The 23,099-nt window shown below is 43.2% G+C and overlaps 1 long non-coding RNA gene across 1 annotated transcript in view; it reads right to left on the reverse strand.

Annotated features, from left to right (window-relative positions):
- Positions 1-14,009: 14,009 nt before the first annotated feature.
- The window catches only part of LOC102460407 (uncharacterized), a 65,354-nt gene continuing 56,264 nt past the window's right edge, over positions 14,010-23,099 (reverse strand). Inside the window, exon 7 of the long non-coding RNA XR_333083.4 lies at positions 14,010-19,061. This is a non-coding gene — a long non-coding RNA (uncharacterized LOC102460407). The remainder of the gene's footprint in view (positions 19,062-23,099) is intronic.

Here is a 23,099-nt window from a genome sequence, read left to right on the forward strand (position 1 = left end):
TGTTGGAAAAGGGATAAATCCCACTGCTTAGCAGAGTTCCCTGTAGTGCACAACTAAAGAAACCAGGTTGTGACTAAGCAAAATGTTTAGCAATCGCTTCTCCTGTTGTACTCACAACTTCTTTTCCTCAAAAGGGCTACTATTCCCCATCATTTAGATAGGAGCCTAAAGCCACCCAGTGGCATTTAATCTATTTGTGCCCTCTCTCAGATGGTCACCACTGCATTAGGTGGACGGTATGACATTCCAGGATGAAATCCAAACTGGTGAGGGACTGGTACACCACTTGTCCTACAACCTGGGTGGTTCACAGGGCTTTGTTGATGTAGCTCCCAACCTAGGCTCATCACAAACAGCATGCAGGACACACCCTGAGTGTCTGTGTGTGGCTACAGTCTTGGTTTAGAAACTGACACTAACTGCCTGTCTGATACCAGTCAGACTCTGGCTTCATCAGCCTCGGTTATTACTTGCACAGAACTCCAATGCCCTCCCTGTCCTGAATTTCCCCCCGAAATGTGTGTGTTCTTCACAGTCCAGTGCTCTCCTGAATAATTCAGATGTTTTAGGTCTGTTGTCCCTATACAACAACTTGCCACCTCAAATGAAGTTACCCAAACCGTTCACATCACTAGATTAATTTTGATTAAATAACTAAAAATGCTTATTTAACAAAAGAAGATAGCATGTTAAAAAATTAAATTAAGAAATGGTGACAAGAAATATTAAGATAAAATACCTCCTCATACTGAAACTTTACAAGGTAGGTGTGTGACGGGCCGGGCCCGTCCCTCCTCACCGGGCCGGATGCACCAGAGGCACCCAGCCTGGGAACAGACTGGAGCAACCCCTCCCCTCCCCTCCCAGTGCTGTTGCGCATGCGCCCTGAGACGCGTGCCGCATTTAAAAGCGGCGCCAGCTCAGCTGGTCGGGGCGGAAGCCGCCGCGGACGCCGGGGCCGGTAGGGAGGCGGAAGTCACCAGGAATGCCGGGGCTGGCGTGGCGGTGGAGGTGGAGGTGGAGGCCACCGGGGATAGCAGGGAGGTGGGAGACGCTGGGAACGCCAGGGCCAGCAGGGAAGAGGAAAGAGCCAAGGACGTCTGGATCGGCTGGTGCACGGAAACCGCTGATGATGCCGATGCCAGGGAGGAAGCAGCTGGGAAGGCAGAGGACCGTGGAGGCGGGCCACAAGATGCCCAGGCAGTCGGGACCTGGACTTCGGCGCCAGAACAGTGACAGACATCGCTGGTGCAGGAATGGCGCCTTCCCACCACCAGAAGAGACGTCCAGCGGAGGAGCATCTAAGCCCATAGGAAGCAGTCCCAGGACGGGGGTGTCGAGGAAGACGGCAACATCCCCGAGACGAGATGAGGTAGAGCTCACCATTCAGGCAAGGTCTGCTCAACCTTACCTTAGGGTCCTGGGGCTGGAGTTCAGGAGTGGGGGAGGGACCGAGTTCCCCTACCCAACCAAAAAGAAGACTGACTGGCAAGAAAGTTGGGAAGGCAAAGTTTTGAGGGGGACCTTTTCTTTGCTTTCTTACTACTAACATTGGGGTGCGACGGGTCAAGGGACGCCCAGAGAGGGTGCGGACTACAACCCGTTAGCTGATAACCGTGGTGGAAGGACAGGTGGCCCGAAGGGGGGGTACGCTTCCGTGCACGGGGATTTGACCTCGATACACGAAGAAGCTCCAGCCCCCCCGTGACTTGTGGGCCCAGAATAAACCCAGGATCGGGGCCTCCATGCCATCAGCAAGGGCATCCCGATCCTACACACCCTGGGGGTGGGGGTGGGTACGTGACAAGATTCAAGGTAAACAATTTATCACATGCTCTCAACAGTGTTACTGACCACACTGCAGGTTAATGATCCCTCTCATAGTTAAAGACCTGGATTCTTTTGTCTTCTTAGGTTCACGACAGGGATAGGAAGAGAACTATAAAAGTATGAGGCAAAAACTTCAGTCATCCTTTGAAATGCATTTTCCTGTGTGACACCTCTAGATAAATTTCTTTCCATCAAAAATAAGGTGAAGAGGTGTTATGCTGGTTTCTTTTCAACTGTGTACAGATTTGTAGATTTTGTAAACATGTAGATTTTCTTTGTCTTCTGACTTTGCTCTTTCGCTCTCTGAGGATCCTGTTTATAGCTTATATGAAAAAATGTGCAGAATATTCCTACCTTCTGCCTTATAGTTAAAAATAAAGTAATGCTCTTCTGACAACTTTCAAACATAGATCTCATAGATCACACTCTTTCAGGAATATGTAGGCTTTTGCTTTGTACATAACACTAAACAGAGTTGTGTTTCCATCTTGAACGATGAATTGTGATTGTTTACATCTCATTCTTTAACATATGGAAAATAAATAACTAGAGAACTTTATATCAATTTCAGGAGGAGATCAGCATAACTGTCTGCAGGAAGTATTCATCTCCTTATTTTTCCAAAAACTGAAACTCTGGAAAGTACTCAGAAAGAATTCCTACTTCTCCAGTTCTTCTGTCCAGCTTTCTAGCTGCTAGAAAAAGAACCTTTGCTTTAATATAAAAATGTCTAGTATAGACATCTGAATAGAAGCTGTACCAGAGCTCGGAACACCAGAGTTACATCCTATTAAAGTAAAGTATTCTTTCTAGAGCATTAATGAAACTGACAGCCCCTGAAGATTTTAGAAATATGCTACTCTAGAAGATTGATAAAAATGACTCTGAAATCAAGAGATTACTGCTAATTGGATTCTTTGGAGCTTAGAAATCTTTCAGAAACCTGCTCTCAGAAAACTACATGTGGGAAATTTCAAATGCTATATAAAACTCTTTCAATAGAGCCCTAGTTATTAAAATCAAACCACCATTAATTATGCTCTTTGGAAGTGGCCAATTTCTTGGATGCTCAAAAGCCCTTTTTATCCCTACAGAATCATACCTAGGTTGGAAATATCCTACTGTCTCTATTTCCAAGAGTGTAGAGATCAGACATGACAGCATCACTCTGGTCTCTGTGCTGGCAGAGTCTGTGCCTTTGTTGAAGAAGTGTTCAGTTTATGTTTAAATTTGTGCAATTCTTGTGAAGGTTTAAAGTGGGAATCCTTTGGATTTAAAAGCCCCTCAATTACAGGCAAATACTGATAACAGGGCAGAATATGGATGCATATTTTAAATGTTACTTTTGGACTGCAAGCATAGTGTGTATCCAGCACATCTGCCCTGCCACGAAGAAGATCGACATGACAGAGTTACAGGCACATATAAATTAGATGAAATCAGAATCCTCATTCTTAAGCAAATTCTAGATTGTAGAAAAAGAAACAAAGCTAGACGAGCATCTGTCATATAACACCCACAAAGGATTCCTGATTTAGTGTCTCAGGGCTGTCTTTGGTTTCGCCATAAATTGTATTTTGACAGGATTTAATAAAATACAAATTATGGATCTAGTGAGTCATGCTCAGCATTTGTATCAAGTCAATGTGAATGGATGTACATTTTAATTGAGCTGTAAATAGATTAAATTACAATTATAATACCCTGAACTTCTGTAGCTCTAGAGGAATATGATTTTACACCCACAATGCTGAGCTGGACTATGTAGCACACGTAATCAACCCAGATGTAAAAGATCTATACTATATTTGCTCTGGAAGTATATAAGTGGCTTTCATTGTATTAGTTACCCAGTAATTAATTATGAAAAAAAAACAATGAAGTGAACTGCAGTGCCTTTTAATCACTCAGAAGGGTATCACTGGGTGCTGTGGTACACCAGACTTTTTTAGATATCAGATAGCTTTCTCTGCACACCAGGAGATCACAGGTCAGCACTACAGGCTTTACAATCACTAGACTCCACTGGGGCCTTCAGTGGCTTACCACATTTTGAGAAGCCATTTATCATTTTACTACTGCTCCCATAAAATACACAGATACCCATGGTGCAATTACTTTTAACAGTTATACCAAACACAACTTAAGAGCTCCTAGTTTAGCTTCTGCAAGAAGTGCAAGTAGAAAGGCAAAGATGTTCCACTGGGGCCTTTTCCACAGTCCAGTATTGCCAGACTTGCAACTTTAGCACAGGTCTCACAATATTTGGTGTTTTCTAAAAGGTCAATCTTCTGGACTCATGGCTTATGTGAGGGTTTTTTTTTAAAGTATCTTCTGTTTATAGTTCTGAGGTGAAGCTGCAAAACATAACACCCATATGCTCACAAACCTGAAGGGAAAAAAAAGAGCATTTTTTTTAAATGTGATGACTTTGTAAGACAATGATTGCTGTGGCTTGACTCAAAATTTTGAATACTTAGGATTGGCAATTCTGGGTTCACATGATCAAGTTATTCTCATGCCTCCTCCTGGTTTCAGAACACTGCCCTGTTTCAGTTATTGCTTGTCCCTAGTTAGTGCCAGAATGCTTCCTCACCCAGCTCACAGACTTTGGTCCCACCACTCAGGCTGCATGCTAGTTAGACTTTCCTCTGTACACAGCTACTAAACTGGTGCCTCCACCTCCTCCTTCTGCTACCACATTGCCTCTGCCTCTCACCTCTCATGAGAGTCAAGTTGCTGGTGAAGAACTGGAGAGTTTCAGAAAAGAGCCATGGGCAGCGGTGAGGGGGGAAGCTAGGCCCTTGGACAAGCTGAGGGGGGAAAGCTGTTCTGTGACTGTGGAGGGGTAGGGCCGCAGGAAAAAAGAGCAGAGCTATGAGTAGGCAGCCCTCAGCACCACGCTGCATCCCACACAGGCAGCCCTTAGTGCTGCCCAGAGAGCACTGCTCTCACAGATATTTAAAGGGCTTGGGGCTCTTGGCCCTTTTGTCCTGTCAGGCCCTGGAGCAGTGCCCTCCTTGTCCCCCTTTCCCTCCCCCACCATCAGTGAGCCTAGCCATGAGAATGATTAAATAATTAGAAAGCATGCTTTATAGTGACGAATCAAAGAGCTCAATCTATTTACCTTAGCGAACAAAAGGTAAGGGGTGACTTCAATGCAGTCTATAAGTATCCACCCAGGGTGCAAATATTTATCAATGGGCTCTTCAGTCTAGCAGACTGAATGATCCAATGGTTGGAACCAGAAGTTGGACACATTTAGATTGGGAATATAGTGTTGGTTTGGGGGAAGTTCAGTGGCCTGCGTTACACAGAAAGTCAGACCTGATGATCCAAATGCTTCCTTCTGCCCTTGGAATCTCTTTTCCCTATGTTCTAGGGTTTACTGAGTTCTGTGGCTGCTTACGTCCGATAAATTTTCACAAAACCATCATCATCAAGAACTGTCTCAGAAGATCAAGGGCTGAATGGTTATCACAACCAAAAGTATTCTCTCACCCAAAATAGGGTCCTTCTAGGTTATTGGCCTCTTATAGGGACACATGAATTCCTGCTTAACCATCTGTGCAGAGCCCTGTACGATACAGGGGGAGGATCAGGGAGCCAGTGCCAGGTCCCTAATCCTCAGAGTAGGGCAGTTCTTGAAAAAGCTTAGAAGTGTTCTGGGGAGTTGCAAGTCCTCCTTGTGGCATAGGATTCCTCAAGGACTCTATGGCAATGGAATTGGATGTAGCATGGTGTGCATCTATTACTCTCCTTTGGATTCCCCACCCCCAAAACACTCATTGACTGGCTAGGCAGGGAAATGAATAGAGATGCACCAGCAGGGCACTCTCTGCCAATGGGGAATTCTCTGCAGGGAATTTGGGACTTATGTACCTAGCCCTGCAAGGGCATTCTTTCCTAGTGTCAACATATTTGTTTTTTTTTTATTAAAAAAAATATTGTTTACTGAAAATTTCAGATTTTCAATAGCACAAACAATGAATGTTACTTTAAATCCCTCTGCCTATAGTATTCAATCGCCTTCTCTGAAAGAGCAAGAAGCTGTAGAAGGGAGACCATACAATGGTCTTACCATCAGCACCACAAAGCAGGATGATACACCGGATTTATTACTCCTCTCCAAAAATAGCAGGCATGTCAGTGTTGTATGTTCTGTTACAATTTCCTGCACATCTCTAATATTCAGACTGAACATTTCCAGCAGGAAATACACCTCTTCCATAATTCAAATGTTTCCTGTTCTGCCTTCCTATTTTGCTGATCTCACAAGGAACCCCTAGAGTGGCAAAAGTTGTGTGCACTGAACAGGTGAGCTATTTTCAATACAGAAACATTGATTTTAATTATAGACAGTTACAGAGTGGGGGAAAATGAAAACATTTTAAAAAATCATTTTGGTTTAATATTTTGAAACGCTTAATGAAAAAGTCATCTTTTTATAATTTTCAGACCTCTAAAAAAATTATTTATTTGGCCAGCTAAATCAGATTTTTTTAAAATTTTCAAATAAAAAAAACCTTTACAAGTTATGCTTTCTCAAACAGTAATTGAAAACTTGAGATATATATATATATATATATTTGGCCAGCTAAATCAGATTTTTTTAAAATTTTCCTGAGCCGGATCTGGCGGTCAGCGGAGTAGGGGGGTTCGGGCCCGCCCCCTCTCCGAACCCCGGCCCAGGGCCCTAAAGGCAGGGACCCACGGACCCTCCCTAGCGGATGGGGGAATGGCCCCAAAACACACCCGCTCACGGGCTCCACGACCCCGCCCTGGGCCGCTTCCTACTCCACCAGGCCTCCCGGCCCGTCTCCCTTTGCATGTCTTGCCTCACCTCTCCCTCCTTCTCTCCTCCTCCAGCTCCGTACACCGCCTTCCCTTGCACCGTGCCGACCCCGGGTTTAAATCCCCCGCCGGCTCCGTTCCCCCTCCGCGTCACTTCCCCTGTGATGCCTCCCAGCCACCCTTCCCCCGTGACGTCATCCCCCTGCGCCTCACCGGCCCCTCCCTCTTGGGCCCTGCCGGCCGGCGCCTTCTGCCTCCCGATGCTCCCCACGCCAGCTGCTGGCGCGTTCCTGCAGCCCGCCGCGGCGGGCGGGGCCGTGCTCTCCACCCCCCGGTGTGTCCTCCCGGCGCCTCCCGGTGCGCTCTCAGTGCGGGGCGGGAGTGCCCCGTCACAGTAACATACTCCTGATTCACACTAATTTAAGACACTTACTCAGCAAGTCACTGAAGTATGTGCTTAACTCAATGCACATGCTTATGTCCCATTGAAGTTACTAGGCATGACGTGTAAAGTTAAGCATGCACTTAAGTTCTATGCTTTTGGTCAGTAGAAAATCATTTCCTGATTGTTCATTTGCTCCAAATGTATTTTAACACCAGTGTGACTTGTTAATAGAATAGACAGACAGGCTTTTTACTTATGTATAATGATGTTCATTAATCATTCATAATAGAATTATGAATACATGCTACCTTACTTATATTGAAGGGATTTTCTTATATTACTGTTTGTGCTTCTTTTTTATATAAGCACATAATATTCACGATACTGAGTCAAACCAATGGTCCATCTACTCAGCATCCTGGCTCTGGGAGTGACCAATGTCAGATGCTTCAGCAAGAATGAACAGAACAGGGCAGTTTGTCAAGTGAACGGTTCCCTATCATCCAATCCCAGCTCCCGGCAATCAGAGGTTTAGAGACCCCCACAGCATGATGTTGCATCCCTGGCCATCTTGGGATGAAATCACCATTGATGAACTTATCAAATTATTTTTTAAATCCAGTTACACTTTTGGCCTTCACACCATACTCTGGCAAAGGGTTCCACAGGCTGACTGCATTGTGAAGAATACTTCCTCATGTTTGTTTTAAACCTCCTGCCATTGACTTCACAGGGTGACTCCTACTTTTTGAGTCATATGAAGGAGTAAATAACACTTCCATATATACAAGTTCCAAAGAGGTAACTGTGTTAGTCTATGTCAGCAAAAACAATGAGGACTCCTGTGACACCTCAAAGGTTAACAACTTTATTTGGGCATAAGCTTTTGTGGGCTGAGACTCACTTCAGCAGATGCATGAAATGGAAACATCACATGCAAATATGAGTATATTACATTACTATGCAGAGGACCATCATACACACACACACACACACACACACACTCTCTCTCTTTCTCCACACCATTCATTATTTTAGTAATTTATCATATTGCACACTTGGGCATGTCTACACTAGGAAATTATTTTGAAATAACTAAATTTGAAATAACTACAAAAATAACAAAATCAAAATAGCGTGTCCCCACTACAGGGGAGCCTCAAAATTAGTCCAAGATAGGCTGTGTTATTGCAGACACACTACTTCAACTTAACTGCTCCCTAGAGTAATTCAAAGTGCTTCCTGGGGCTTTATTTTGAAATAGCTGCAGAAGAGTGTCCACACTAACACCATTTTGAAATAACTATTTCAAAATAAGTGTTATTCCACGAGGAAAGCAGGAGTACAGAGTTCAAAATAACAGGCTTGGTAGTGCAAATGCTCCGCTTATTATTTCAAAATAGGTCCTTCGTTGTAGACCAGGGCTTAGTCATCTCCTTTCTAAATTGAATAGTCCCAGACTTTTTAATATCTCCTCATACAGAAGCTGTCCCATAGGGTTATGGAAATTGTTTTACAGTTGGGGTACTGAGACTCATTGAACTAAACGGTAAATTCTGTAAATAATAGAAACCACTTCAAACCAGGGAATATAGCAGCACTCCCAGTTCCACCAACTTCACTGTTCCATGTTTATTTTTGTTCTCCCTGTCTGTACCTTTTCCTATTCTAATATATCTTTTTTTTTAATGGGGCAACCAGAACTGCACACAGTATTCAAGGTGTGGGAATAAGATTAGATTTATTTAGTGGCATTATGATATTTTCTGTCTTACTACCTATCCCTTTCCTAATGCTTCTGAACATTCTGTTAGCATTTCTAATTGCCAATTCATGTTGCCTGGATGTCATCAGAGAACTCTCCACAATGACTCCACAATCTCTTTCTTCAGTTTGATGTGAACACTGTCACCAGGTTCTACTCTCCACAGTTCTGAGTGTCATCTGTTATGAAACTGTTCTTAAATGTTTTGCCTTTTTATTCAAATTTGGCTACTCTTCTGTCTGGCCTCTTTGGGGATAAAACTACTGTTCCAACTTTGGAACAGGCGTTCCAGTTTCTTCCTATCAGTAGCGGTGCTGGACTATATCCAGTAGCTGCTATTGGTGATTATCTGCAGCTCAGACGAGCTAGAAATCTTCCTGCTGTAGGGTTTTCTTGGGCAGGAGTAGAACTCTCTGCCTCTCCATTTGCAGGTGAGTAATGTAGGCTGCTTGTAAGATGATCAAACTCAGACCTCTTTTGGAATGACAAATTCTGCAGTAAATTGTAGTCTGCTGTCCATCACCAGTTGTTCTTGAATACAGAAGTGAGCAAAAGTGTATTCAGTTTCTCGATAACACTGCAACCTGTTATATCTATCAAATACATTATTTCTATTCAGCTGGGAAAAAATAGTCCACTATGGCTAGGTAATGATGTCCTCTGAATTTACATAAGTTTGCAGCTATTCTCTTCCAAGGTATTTCTTGTACAGATGTTTGTACTGCTGATTGGTTTGGCATGGTCCTTTAAGCTTGTTTATATTGGATTTACTTTAAAAAAATCCAGTGTCCTCAAATAATCCTTTGAATTCTTCTGCCTTTCTCACTAGGCCCATCATGGCTCCCCCACACTGAGGCTTAGAGGATTGCTGGTCTTTTATGCTTTTGTCACAAGCATTCTTAATGTAAATGTTTTGTAAACTGCTTTTGTGTAAAACTGTGTGGCTGTGTCTAGATTGGCCAGTTTTTCCGGAAAATGAGCAGCTTTTCCGGAAAAACTTGCCAGCTGTCTACACTGGTCACTTGAATTTCTGGAAAAGCACTGACGATCTCATGTAAAATCATCAGTGTTTTTCCGGAAAAACTATGCTGCTCCCATTCGGGCAAAAGTCTTTTTCCGAAAGACTTTTGCCCAAAAGGGCCAGTGTAGACAGCATAGTACTGTTTTCCGCAAAAAAGCTCCGATCGCAAAAATGGCGATCGGGGCCTTTTTTTGCGGAAAACCGCGTCTAGATTGGTCACGGACGCTTTTCCGCAAAAAGTGCTTTTGCGGAAAAGCATCCTGCCAATCTAGATGCGCTTTTCCAAAAATGCTTTTAATGGAAAACTTTTAACGGAAAATGTTAAAAGCATTTTCGGAAATTCATGCCAGCCTAGACGTAGCCTCTTAGTAAAGAGTTAGTATGTAATAGTGTACTCGATTAACCGATTAACCCATAAACAAAAGCTTATAGGATAATGCTATTGACTACACACATTTCCCCGCCACACACTTGCCAGTAAATGTTTTAGCAAGGTGGCCAGCAGTCCAGTTCAGTCCTGGTTTGAAATGGGTCCAGGACCTGCCCCTGCTGCAGCTCTGCATTTAAAGTGTATTAGGAGCTGGGTGGTAGTCAGCCTGGCTCAAGTCCGGGAGCTCACACCCACCCTATACAGGGACTACTGACACCCCGCGCTGCTGCCTCTTAATCAGAGGTAGCAGCACAGAGCAACAGGCAGCCGGTCTGCGAGGGGAGCTGTCTTTTAAACTCCCACCTGGCACCTTGCACTGCTGCCTCTGATACAAAGGCAGCAACACAGAATGTTAAGGGGGCTCCTCAGGAGTGAGGAGTGAGTTCTTGAGGTTACTCGACTATTCAATTAACCAGTATTTAACATCCCTAGTTCATTGTACCTCTAGAACTCATCAGGTGATGTTAGTTCAGGGAGTGTTTGAAGCAAAGGTGAAAGTAAGTCACTGGGTCCCAGTGCAGCACACGGGTAAGAGACTAGTCAGCCCTGCTGCTCAGGCAATGCGGTTCTCTGCCACCCTGCATATGGGGATCCAGCATATGGGCAACGCAGTTCACACTGCACTCCACCAGGGATCTAGCAACCAGGCAGCATACAGTTGCCGTAGTCCCAGCCCCAAGCTTCCCCCACACCTTGCCAATCCCCTGTCCTGAGTTCCCACAAATCCCTACCTTAAGTCCCTCCATACCTAAAAAACCCTGCCCTGACTTCTGCACCCCACATCCTCCACACCCCTTCCTGAGCCCCCCACCTCCCAATCCCCTGTATGGAGACCCTCGCCCCCATCCCCAATCCCTGCACTGAGATCTGAACCATCTAAGCCAACTTACTGGTGCTGTCCTATGCAGGGGAGTAGACAGCCTCACCAGGCCCCAGGGTGAGGTGGGTGGGTGTGTTAGCTCTACACTCCTGGAAGGGGAGGGGCTGGGGCAGCCAGCTCTCAGCTCCACCAAGACAGTGGCACACCCCCTTCCCCTGTGCTTGGTGCTGCCTGGCCCATCTAAAACAGCCCTTTGGTTGCAATATAAAGGGCCTTGGGCATTGGGTAATGCAGTAGCAGCAGAGGTGGCTAGGAGCCCAAGGCTCTTTTCAATTGCTGGCCTGTGGTGCAGTTGCTATACTCCCACTTGGTGGGACTGGTCCTATTTGCAAGCTCTTCTCCCCACATACACAACTCCTTGCTCTGGTTGCAATACAGCAGTACCTGTAAGAAATCTAATCTCTTTCACCCTTAGGTGATTATAAGTCCCTATTAAAATGGCAGGCATCTGTTCCTGAGTCAATTTCAAATTCAATATTCTTTCCATCAATATTCATTTTCACTCTCCAGGCAGTCTGTATCATAAGGTGTCATAAGAAGGAGGAAGAAAACTTGTCCATCTTGGCCTCTGAGGATAGAACAAGAAGCAATGGGCTTAAACTGCAGCAAGGGAAGTTTAGGTTGGACATTAGGAAAAAGTTCCTAACTGTCAGGATGGTCAAACACTGGAATAAATTGCCCAGGGAGGTTGTGGAATCTCCATCTCTGGAGATATTGAAGAGTAGGTTAGATAAATGTCTATCAGGGATGGTCTAGACAGTATTTGGTCCTGCCATGAGGAAGGGAACTGGACTCGATGACGTCTCAAGGTCCTTTCCAGTCCTAGTATTCTATGATTCTATGTATGGCCCCAGAAACAAAGCTCTTGATTTTGTATGTAACCCCCTTTTTCCTCCCTGGGTTACTAAGGAGCCGGTCACACTCATAGGTGTGCCTGGGCGCCTGATGGTCTTGACATAAAAGGAGATCCTGAGTACCCCAGTGGTGATGTTTGGTTGGGGAAAACCTATCCACCCCCTTACTGTAATCCCTTGCTCATAAAGAATGTACAATGGCGGTGCCTCCACCTGGCTGGCCCTGTACACACTTACTGGTGTGCCTTGGGAACTTCCAGGAATAAACTTATTCCATCAATAAACTGGATCTAACTCCAGAACAACAATCAGAAATCATAAATAATATACATCTAATAGATTGCATTAGAATGAACAACCTTTACTTAACTTTAAAAAACAGGACTTAACAAATTAATAGTGAATATTATCAATTAACAAAGTACACAGAAGTAAAAGGAACTTATCTAGCTGCCATTGGCATTGCCAATATTTATCCCACCCAAGAGTGTGCCCACCGCTGGACTCGGAGTCCCAACCTCTTGCTTGCGTGAGCACGCTTGAAGAACTGTAGCTGTAATGGAGATTCTCTGTAGGTAGTATGCATGTGGGTCCAAGCTATGCAGCAGCTCTGGTTCAGTGGGTTGGCCTCTCTGCCTTTCTTTGAACCCAGAGTTAGTCTATCTCTGAGGTCTGTCCCAGGCAGCATTTTCCCAAAGATGCCCAGTTACTCACAGTTTCCTTCTGTGTGCTCGATACAGAGTAGCTTCTAGTCACAAGTACAGCCAAAGGGCCTCCCCTCTAGGGCAATCAGAAGCAACCTGCTAGATTCCAATTCCAAAGGCTCGCTGTCCCAGTCTGTAACTGCAACATAACAGCTTCTGAACTGGATCAAACTCCTCCACAGCAGCTTGGCTCCCTTTCTGCTCCAAAAACAGAGGGAAGAGTCCACAGACTGCTGAGTCTTCCTCCACACATAGAGAGTCTCAGAACTCCCAAACAAAAGTCACTTCCTTCCTGGTTTCCTCCAGGGCTCATGGGAATTGTAGTCTCTGGGGCTAGACTGCAGCACACATGATCTTCCGAGAGAATAAGCAGAGGTGCCTTTAGCAAGGGGACTACATGTAGAATAGTAGTCAGCTCCTTGGCTGCCTTGAAAAATGCAGGTGATGTAAAACATCCATATTTTGTGCATTTGTTACATCTTGTGCTTTTGGCAGGACATGTATCATCTCTTGGTATATGAATTTTCTACATCTTGTGCATATAGACTGAAAAGCTTTTGTGTTTGTCTGGAATTTCCACATAGGTGCAGGGTTTTTCTTGCAATGATTTTTAGGACTCATGAGTCCATTTACAGCTTCTAAGCTAATTTCAGGTTTTTCAGATTTGACAATACTCCAGGTTTTTCTGTTTTACTAGTCCACCTGCTTTGCTATTTGAATATCTATATGTAGGTTTAAGTCTATTTTTTATTGTTGCTGATGTGAAAGGCTGTTATGTGTCAACTCCATAATCAGCCTGTCTCTAATAGTTTCATGTTTGGCTCAAAACTATTATTTTTGGGACTGCAAATGTATACAAAACTCTTATAAAAGATCCAACTTTTTCTCTGGATTCCTGAATTCTCTGGTGGAAATATGTTCTTTCTTAAACCACATTTCTTGGAGGCATAAAGTATACATCAAGCATAGCCAAGAGAGTCTTTAAGGGTATGTCTACACTGCATCCCTAGTTCAGACTAGGGATGCAAATGGAGATGACCGAAGTAGTTAATGAAGCGGGGATTTAAATATCCCATGCTTCATTAACATAATCTCGCCGGCACGCTAGTTCAAATCACAGCTGATTTGAACCAGGAAGTGCATGCCGGGACGCGTTAGTTCGGACTAAAGCCCTAAAATGAGGAGTAACGTTAGTTCGGACTAAGGGCTTTAGTCCGAACTAACGCGTCCCGGCGCACACTTCCTGGTTCAAATCAGCTGTGATTCGAACTAGCGCACCGGTGAGATCATGTTAATGAAGCGTGGGATATTTAAATCCCTGCTTCATTAACTACTTCAGTCGTCTCCATTTACATCCCTAGTCCGAACTAGGGATGCATTGTAGACGTACACTCATTGTCATATTTGTGACTGTCATCAGTAAAGGCAAAAATATAGTCTTCCAGCTTCTTCAGAGCAGAAATTAAAGCGCATGGCTGGATGTCTCCAATTCTCTTGCTGAGTTTATTTCAAACATAAAATATTGCTTCAAGCCTGTCTATTGTGAAGGTTTACCAAAGTTCTCTGGGGCATCTTGCAGCTTTTTGTTGCTTTTTTTCCTTCTGTGTCTGTTCTCCTCTGGCACTAGTACATTTCTGACACCATGTACCTGGTATGTTTCAGGGTAGGTTCTTATACCACATGGACTGGTTACATTACAGTCTTCTATCCCAGAGAGAGAAATCAAAGATATGTTTACTGTAAGATCCTTTAATGTACTGCTGGAGTGGCTTGTGTGAGTTTGTTAAATGTGACACCTAGTGGTTGAATAGTATAATACGAAAGCTTCAGAGGCGTAACCGAATTAGTTTGTAACAGGAAAAACTTAAACAACAAATAGATTAGTAGCACTTTAAAGACTAACCAAACAGGGTTGTGCCCATGAAAGCTCATAATACCATCTACATGTTTTGTTAGTCTTTAAGGTGCTATTAGTCTATTTGTTGTTTAGTATAATACAGTTTAGTGTTTTGTTATAGTATGAAAGTGGGGATGTCAGTATAAAGGTGTCTGTTACTGATATAGCTTTTCTAAATTTCAGAAAATGAGCTACCTTCTATAAGAACCTTTACTGAAGTATAACTGTGCCCATACTAGCAGGATGTTATTGCAATTTAACTGAACCAATATAATTAAAGTGGTACAATTTATGTTTAGAGACGATCTGAGCCTGGAATTTATCTGGCAGAGGGTGGTGGCCCATTAGCCAGGCAAGACACCAACAGCATGTCTATACTAGGAAATTATTTCAAAAATAGCTTATTTCAAATAATAACTTCCAAAATAACTATTTCAAAATATCATGTCCACATTACAGGGAAGCCTCAAAATTAGTCCAAGGCAGGATACCTTAATGTGAATGTGTTACCTCAACTTAGAGCCCCAGGAAGCACTAGGGAGTAATTATTTTGAATGACTCTAGGGAATAGTATTTCAAAATAGCAGCAGTGGAGCGTCCTCACTACCGTTATTTCAAAATAACTATTTCAAAATAAGCATTAATCCTCGCAGAAAGCAGGAGTTATTTTGAAATAACCAGATCCTTATTTTGAAATAACTGGTTTGGTAGTGTCGATGCTCCCTTTGTTATTTTGAAATAAGGGGAGTTATTTCAAAATAACTTCCTAGTATAGACCAGGGCCAAGAGATTCACAAACAAGACAGACACATCCTTTCTGAAACTCATTGTTTCCTGCAGTAGTCCAGGGTGGACATGCCATGTGTGAAGACCAGAATGGGAGAAAACCTGAATAGTCTTGTGTGAGAAGGGGATTGGTGGGTTACTTAAGATCAGAGCAGATGAGTGGCAGGCAACTTCATAAGATACAAGAACAGTTGTGTAGGGAGAAGTACCTATTTTAATGTAAAACGTCAATAGAAATAAAATGGAATGAGAAAACAGTGTGGCAAGGATGAATCAAGATAAATAGACTGCACATTAACTAATGGCCAAGAGGCCTCAAAACAGCCCTCAGGACATTCTTGGAAGAACACACCAAAAAAAGTGTGTGATAGCATGTGTATAGATTTCTGCCAAGATACAAATGCCTGATCCAGGCAATAGCTAGTATAAGCTGGGGTGCACATATGCACCATACATTTAAAGAGACATTCAATTATTTGCTTAAGTCTTATTTTTATTTTGTACTATGTTTGGCTTTTTTGTTTCTTTCCTTTAATGGCTGTTTAGTTTCCAAGCATTCTAACTGTGCAAATATACTATGTTCAGGCAAAGGCATTGCTAAAATGTTGTACAAGAAACCTGTCATTATATTTCAAGCAATTACTTTGATATCATCTTTCTTTTGTTTACAGCAGGCTACCATGAACAAGGATATCCCTCAGGAAGAAGGATTTGGGAAGGGAAGGGAAAGTAGGGAAAAAAGATTCCGAAAACAATATTTGGCTTGAAACTTCTTCTAAGAAAAAAGTGAATCATGCACGAAGTTGCACTGCAACAAAGAAATCTTGTTTGCTAGCCAAAAAGGTTTGTTATAGCACTGACAGGAAACACAGAAAAAAAAATGTGAGATACAGAGGATTTTATCTGAATTTCCAATTTTAAAAAAAAGCAACTTTGCTCAATATATTTTTATCCTGAGTGGATTTGTTCTCTCCAACAGCTAATGGTATAATCTTTGGCTCCTTGTTCAGAGGCTTTTTGGTTTAGCCTTAATTCTTTGATGCAAGGAAAAAAGAGCACAGTTCATAGTCATTCCTTTTCTTTGTGCAACAGTCTCCCAGAAACATGAAAGTATGATTCATTTCATAACATGGGTGAGGAGAAGATCAATGTTGCAACTACCTCTAGAGGGCTGAAATGTTTAAGATATTGTCCTTGGATTCAGAAAGACTGATAACATCAGCCTTGAAATTTACAGCTTAAAGTCTGATTTTATACATTTCTCATAAGAGTAGTCCTATCAAATTAATCTTCCACTGTAATACACCCATTTTATGATGGTGTGAGTCCACTAACTTTATTGGAATCTCTCTATTTAAAACTAGAGCACACACAATGGTCAATCAGCCCCAGTTAGGTGTGGAACAGTATCCAAGGGCTTGATCAAGGTTTCAGGGTTTATCCCATGTTCTTTACATGCTCAAGCCTGGTCTACACTAGACCAGGAAGATCAACTTAAAGTGCACAACTCCAGCTACGTAAAATGCATAGCTTGAGCCGGCTTACCTTAAGCTGAGCTTTGGTGGCAAACACACTACTAGAGGCCAGAGGGGAAAATGCTCCTGTTGGCTTCCCTTACTCCTTCCCTTACTCCTGACACCGGCAGGAGTTGCCCTTAGTTTTGATTTATGGATCTATACTAGACCCGTTAAATCAAACACCAGAAGATCAGCCTCTGACATGCCCTCAGAACTCTGCCTGAAGTCAGAATCAGAACTGATACTTAGGTTCAAAACACCAATAGGAAGATTGTGATGCATTCCTACGAAATATGAAAACTTAATATCGTTGTTGTAGTCAACGTGGAATTTTAGGTGTGCAAAATTAATGGAGGATTTATATTCTGACTGCTCTTGATCTATAAACAGAACTCCTGTTGAGGCAGTCTTCACATCTTTTGACATATGCCAGAGCTTTTCTCCTTAGTATTAAAAAACAAAAACAAAACACATTTGCATTGTCTGAATGTGTTTCTTTGCCTTGCTTATAAAAATCACCATTTGTGAAAGTCATATTCCTGACACTTGACAGTTTTTCCTCAGTAAAGAAATGCCAACTATTACAATACACATGTTCAGGTTTGATGTTCTCACTGGTTTCTAGTTCAGGCACATTTCGATTGCTCAGGCTTAGCTGCACCCCACTATCATTTCTTAGTTATTTAGCCTCTGAAATTCCTTGTGTGGGATAGGAAGTTTTTCTCCAAGGATGCAGTAAGTTTAAGGCTTGTTTAAAATGTTATTTATTGCACATAAGAAAGGTCGTATTTCTGACATAGTCATGGAGGAGCAGAAGCAGGCCAAGGGCCCTTGTGTCTGTAGCTGGTAGAGTCCAAGAGAAGGCTTTAATATAAGAGGTAGCCTGATGACACAGAAGGACAGAGGAGAGCAGAGAAAGTGCTAAATGAACAAAAGAGAATTCAGAGAGAAGTACAGTGAGAGTGGGCAGCTGTAAAGAGCTTTTCAAAGAGCATGATCATTTTGAATGGGCCCCTGAAATGAATGAAAAGCCAGCAGAATTATTTAGGGTTTATTCTGACGTGGCCATTCTTTTTTGTGTGTGCGGGACTGTGTGTGCAGGGTGTGAGCTCTGCTAGCTTAAGGAGGGATTCTGAAAATCAGGAAGGTGAATGACACAGGAATACAAACTCCATTCTGGGACTCATTTTAGCTGAACAGACTCTATCATATCAAATGTTTGGAGAAGGAGAACTTTATAATTTAAGACTGATGCAAAAAAGCAAAAGAAGCACCACATCCCCAATTCTCTGTTAAATCATACTGGACAAAGTAAGGGGGGAAGGGTTATTTGGACTAATGATAGACCAAAAGTACCATTTGGTCTCTTAGACTGAAGGACACTGTGATGCTTAATATTCACCAAGGATATTAACTCTTAGATGAAATGCACTATGTGGTATAAGTATGAATTGTCATTATGAATTGTAGCTTTGAAAAACAATTTTCTCTACTCTAACTTGTTACTATAAAGCATTATTTTTAATTTAGACCGGGGAAAAAAGGATGAACAGCTACTGACAAATCTTTTTAACTCCATCTTTAGTACCTTTTTCATCTTTCATCATTCTGTGCCAGTGTGGACACTAAGAAATTCCATTTTATAAGGAGCCAGGAATTCAGGCTGGGATTTTCAGATAAGCCTATGTTTCCAATTGAAAGTCACAGGGAACTGGTCACCTAACTCCATAGGCTTCTTTGAAAATTGCATCGTCAATATACACTATAATATTAATAAAATGCTTCCATCAACTCTAATTACGCTTTCCCCCAACTCCCAGCCCCCACCCTTGAACTGTTCTGCATCTGGGTATCTAAATACTTCTAACAGCTGTGTATTGCAGTCTTTGCTTTCTCCATCTGCTTGTTTGTTTTTATTTTTCAGGCTGCTATTTTGTATAAGCAAAATTATCCTTTCATGTCTCCTCTGTCTCTGTTGTTTCTTCTGGATAGTGTAAGTTACATCTACCGTGATGTTTCTCAATTATACATTTAGAGTCTACTAGGTAAATCTTATAACAGCGGATGAAGATAGGGAATGCACAACAACATGTTCAATTGATGCTGTAGAATTTCAAAATAGATCTCTGGAATTTTGCTGAAATTTTCTGCAGTTATTCTGACCATTGGCATACGTTTCCTTAGATTTACAATAAATCCTAAAATAATAGAAAGATGAAATCATAATACTGATTTGACAGAAACAAGTTAGTTTTTGCTTGAGTAATAGTAACATTACACTTTGTTAGATAATCTAAATATATGGATGATAGAGCTCTTTAACCAGATGGATGACCCCAGAGACATATCAACTCAGATTTCAATTCCAAAACATTTCTTTGTCTTTGGATAAGGATGTTTACAGAATTAAAGGATGCACACTGACCTTTGGAAAATTAACTTGAGAACCAGCAATTTATCTCTTATATCCTGGAAACAAAACTAGGCCAAGGTTTCCATGCTCGGTCTCCTAAATAGTTATGGATTACTGAGCTTTCTTTATTCTGAACCACTAAGTAAATAAGGTAAGAACCAATGCCGCAATTCAGCAAACCACTTAAACACGTGCTGAACTGTAGGCGTGTGCTTTTGTGCTTTGCTGAGTAGGGATGGTCTATAAAAGTACTTGACTGCTTCAATGCACTGTGGCTTAACAAGTTAGCAAGATTGAATGGAAATGACAGATGTCACTGTATGTCAAGCCCATAATATTGCTTTTAGTATCCTGTAGCTTCCAAATTAATTGATACAGCTTTTTCAACTTTTTCCACATGAATAGAGTCCTTCATGAAATAAATTCTAGGATTGGGTCTAACACATGTTTCAGATTACTTTCACTTCTTAGATTTATTTTTAATAGTTTTTCCAACTTAAACAGGTGATGAATGTTAACTGGGAGGCATCATGGTCTAATGAACTGAGCAAAAGATTAAGGAACTCACTGAATTCTAATTCTAATTTTCTGTGACCTTGGGAAAGACACATTGTCAAATTTGCCAAATGGCTTCTAACTATGAGTGCTGGTCTTTGACACAGTTTAGACCTGATCATCCACAGCTGGAAGATTGACGAGCATATGATATGTAGGACTGAGCCTCTGGGGGCATCAAGACTTAAAGCTGGGGGTGTTTTTCCCAGCTCAAGGTGACGTATTTGCATTGGTTCTGATTGAGATAGCATGCTAAAATATAGTATAGCCACAGTGGGATGAAACCTATGGTCTCGGGTAGGTACAAAATTCAGGTTGCCTAATCCATTTTGCTGCTCATACTGCCACAGCTACACTCTATTTTTAACATGTTAGTTCAATGAAAGATAGCACAGAGATGTCTCCTCAAGCTGGGACTCACTTCAAGTTCCAGAAGTAGTCATGTCCTTAGAAACATCTAAATATTCCTAGGTAAATTCTGGCTTCTAATTTACAGACATAGGGTACGTCTACACTACAGCGCTAGTTCGAACTAACTTAGTTCGAATTAGTTAATTCGAACTAAGCTAGTTCGAACTAACGCATCTAGAACTAAAAACTAGTTCGAACTAGCGTTTTGCTAGTTCGAACTAGTAAGTCCACATTGAGTGGACTCTGAACAGGGCTTAATGATGGCCGGAAGCAGTGCCGGCAGGGCATAAAAGGAGGACTTAGAGCATGGAGATACTGTCTCAGGCTAGCCGAGGGCTGCGCTTAAAGGGTCCCGACCCCCACCACGGACACACAGTTCTAAGGGGTGCCCCGCTTGCAAAGAAGTTCTGGCTTGGAGTGCCCTGAGTGCCCACACTGGGCACATCACACCACTCGGCCATCAGCCCGGCTGCACTTGCCGCAGGCTGCCATCTGGGGAGAGGGAGTAATTGGGGGGCTGCAGGAGAGCTTCCACCCCCAGAAGCCCGCAGAGCCAGCCCAGTCCTCCCCATCGGGGGCTCGTACCCCATTCCTCCCTCACCTCCTTCCACTTGCCCTTCCCTAGCCCCCCTTCTTATTGATGTACAAAATAAAGATAACGTTTCTTCCAACATTGACTCTGTCTTTATTAAAAAAAACTGGGGGAGACTGGGAAAAGGAGGTGGGAGAGGGGAAGAGAAAGGCTGGGAGAGGGGAGGGCAACTAACATGATCAGGGGTTGGGAACAGGTCCCAGATGAAGAGAGGCTACAGAGACTGGGACTGTTCAGCTTAGAAAAGAGGAGACGGAGGGGGGACAGGATAGAGGTCTCTAAAAGCAGGGGTTGGGTGGAGAGGGTGCATTCAGAAAAGTTCTTCATGAGTTCCCATAAAGAAGGACTAGAGGACACCAAAGGAAAGGACTGGGTAGCAGGCTTGAAACTAGTAAGAGAAAGTTGTTGTTCTTCACAAAGCAAATAGTTAACCTGTGGAACTCCTTGCTGCAGGAGGCTGTGAAGGCTAGAACTAGAACAGAGTTGAAAGGGAAGTGAGATCAAGTGATGGAGGTTGGGTCCATGGAGTCCTATTAGCCAGAGGGTAGGAGTGGTGTCCCTGCCCAAAGTTTGTGGAAGGCTGGAGAGGGATGGCACGAGACAAATGGCTTGGTCATTGTCTTCGGTCCATCCCCTCCAGGGTCCCTAGGGTTGGCCGCTGTTGGCAGACAGGCTACTGGGCTAGATGGACCTTTGGTCTGACCCAGGACGGCCATTGTAAGCTCAGGGCTCAGTGTCGGGGGTCTCAGTGGACCCCCTTGATTTTCATGCACACCTGGTCCTGGGTGGCCAGGCTGGCAGCTCTCCTGCCCTAGCCGGCCACTTTCCTGTGCCTAGTGCGGAGATCGTGGACGAGGTCCACGATGTCCGCACTAGCCCAGGAAGGTGCCCGCCTCTTGCGGTCCAGGGCAAGCTCCCGGGAGCCGCCAGCCTGGTCCCGGCAAGAGGGGGTGGGCTGGGGGGCATCGGGTGGGTGGCTCTGTGCCGTGCCAGGTGCAGGGTCTGCTAGCTGGGTGCTGGCAGGCTTGCACCTGGCACGGGCACCGTAGCCAGCCCGTGACCCTTTAAGGGGTCCGGGGCCGGGAGGGGGGCATAGAGTTTCCCTGGTGTTGGCCAGAGTGGCCACCAGGGAAACCTGGGGAGGGCTAGCCTCCCACTAGTTCGAACTAAAGGGCTACACAGCCCTTAGTTCGAACTAGCTAGTTCGAACTAGGCGTTAGTCCTCGTAAAATGAGGTTTACCTAGTTCGAACTAAGCGCTCCGCTAGTTCGATTCAAATTCGAACTAGCGAAGCGCTAGTGTAGCGCATAGGAAAGTTAGTTCGAACTAACGTCCGTTAGTTCGAACTAACTTTCTAGTGTAGACATACCCATACATATTCTGAAAGCCATAAAAAAGCCTTTGAAAGAATATCTGAACTTCTGATCACCTTCCTTAACCAAATTGACACACTTCTTACGCTTGCAGATTGCCAAATCTCTTATGGAAATCTGAAAATAGATGGGCACTCTTATCCACACAGCTTCACTGTGTCAAAAATCATCTGCTTAGTTTGACATTATTTGATTCTCCTTCGTTTACAAATAGAAATTGGGTTACCTATCACTCTGACACTAACCACACTGGCAAACTAAACAATAAATAAGGACTCATGAACAGATTCATTTTAAGTATCAGAGGGGTAGATGTGTTAGTCTGGATCTGCAAAAGCGACAGATCCAGCCTAACAGATGTATTGGAGCATATGCTTTCATGGGCAAAGATGAAGAGGGTCTTTGCCCACGAAAACTTATGCTCCAAAACATCTGTTAGTTTATAAAGTGCCACAGGACTCCTTGTCACTTTTGCAGATTCATTGTAGTCCCATCTCTGTCTTAGTCACTGGACCTAATGCCAATATTAAAAAAACCCAACTATTTCTATTTAGAGAGACAGAGAGACTAACATAGAGCCAAACTACCCAGGAGTAACCAAACACATAACAAAGATAATATTTTAGCAGGTTCCTGTGTGCTTCAGGTGTTCAGTTTCTGATGCATCAGACTGCTAGTCCTCTCCTTTCAAAGCGTGAACACACAGTAACGTACCAAGGATCAACTTTTAATGGGGCGCTCTTATCCACTCTTATCATGCAAACACCACAGACCAATCATAAATATATGGGCACCAGAAGTGGAACACTATTGCAAACACCCTGGTCTCACAACACTTTTACTCATAGTAGTTTATATCTTCTCCACTGGCCAGCCTTTCAAAGGTTTCAAA

This window comes from Pelodiscus sinensis, chromosome 3 (assembly GCF_049634645.1).
Source record: "Pelodiscus sinensis isolate JC-2024 chromosome 3, ASM4963464v1, whole genome shotgun sequence".
Classification (NCBI taxonomy): Eukaryota; Metazoa; Chordata; order Testudines; family Trionychidae; genus Pelodiscus; species Pelodiscus sinensis.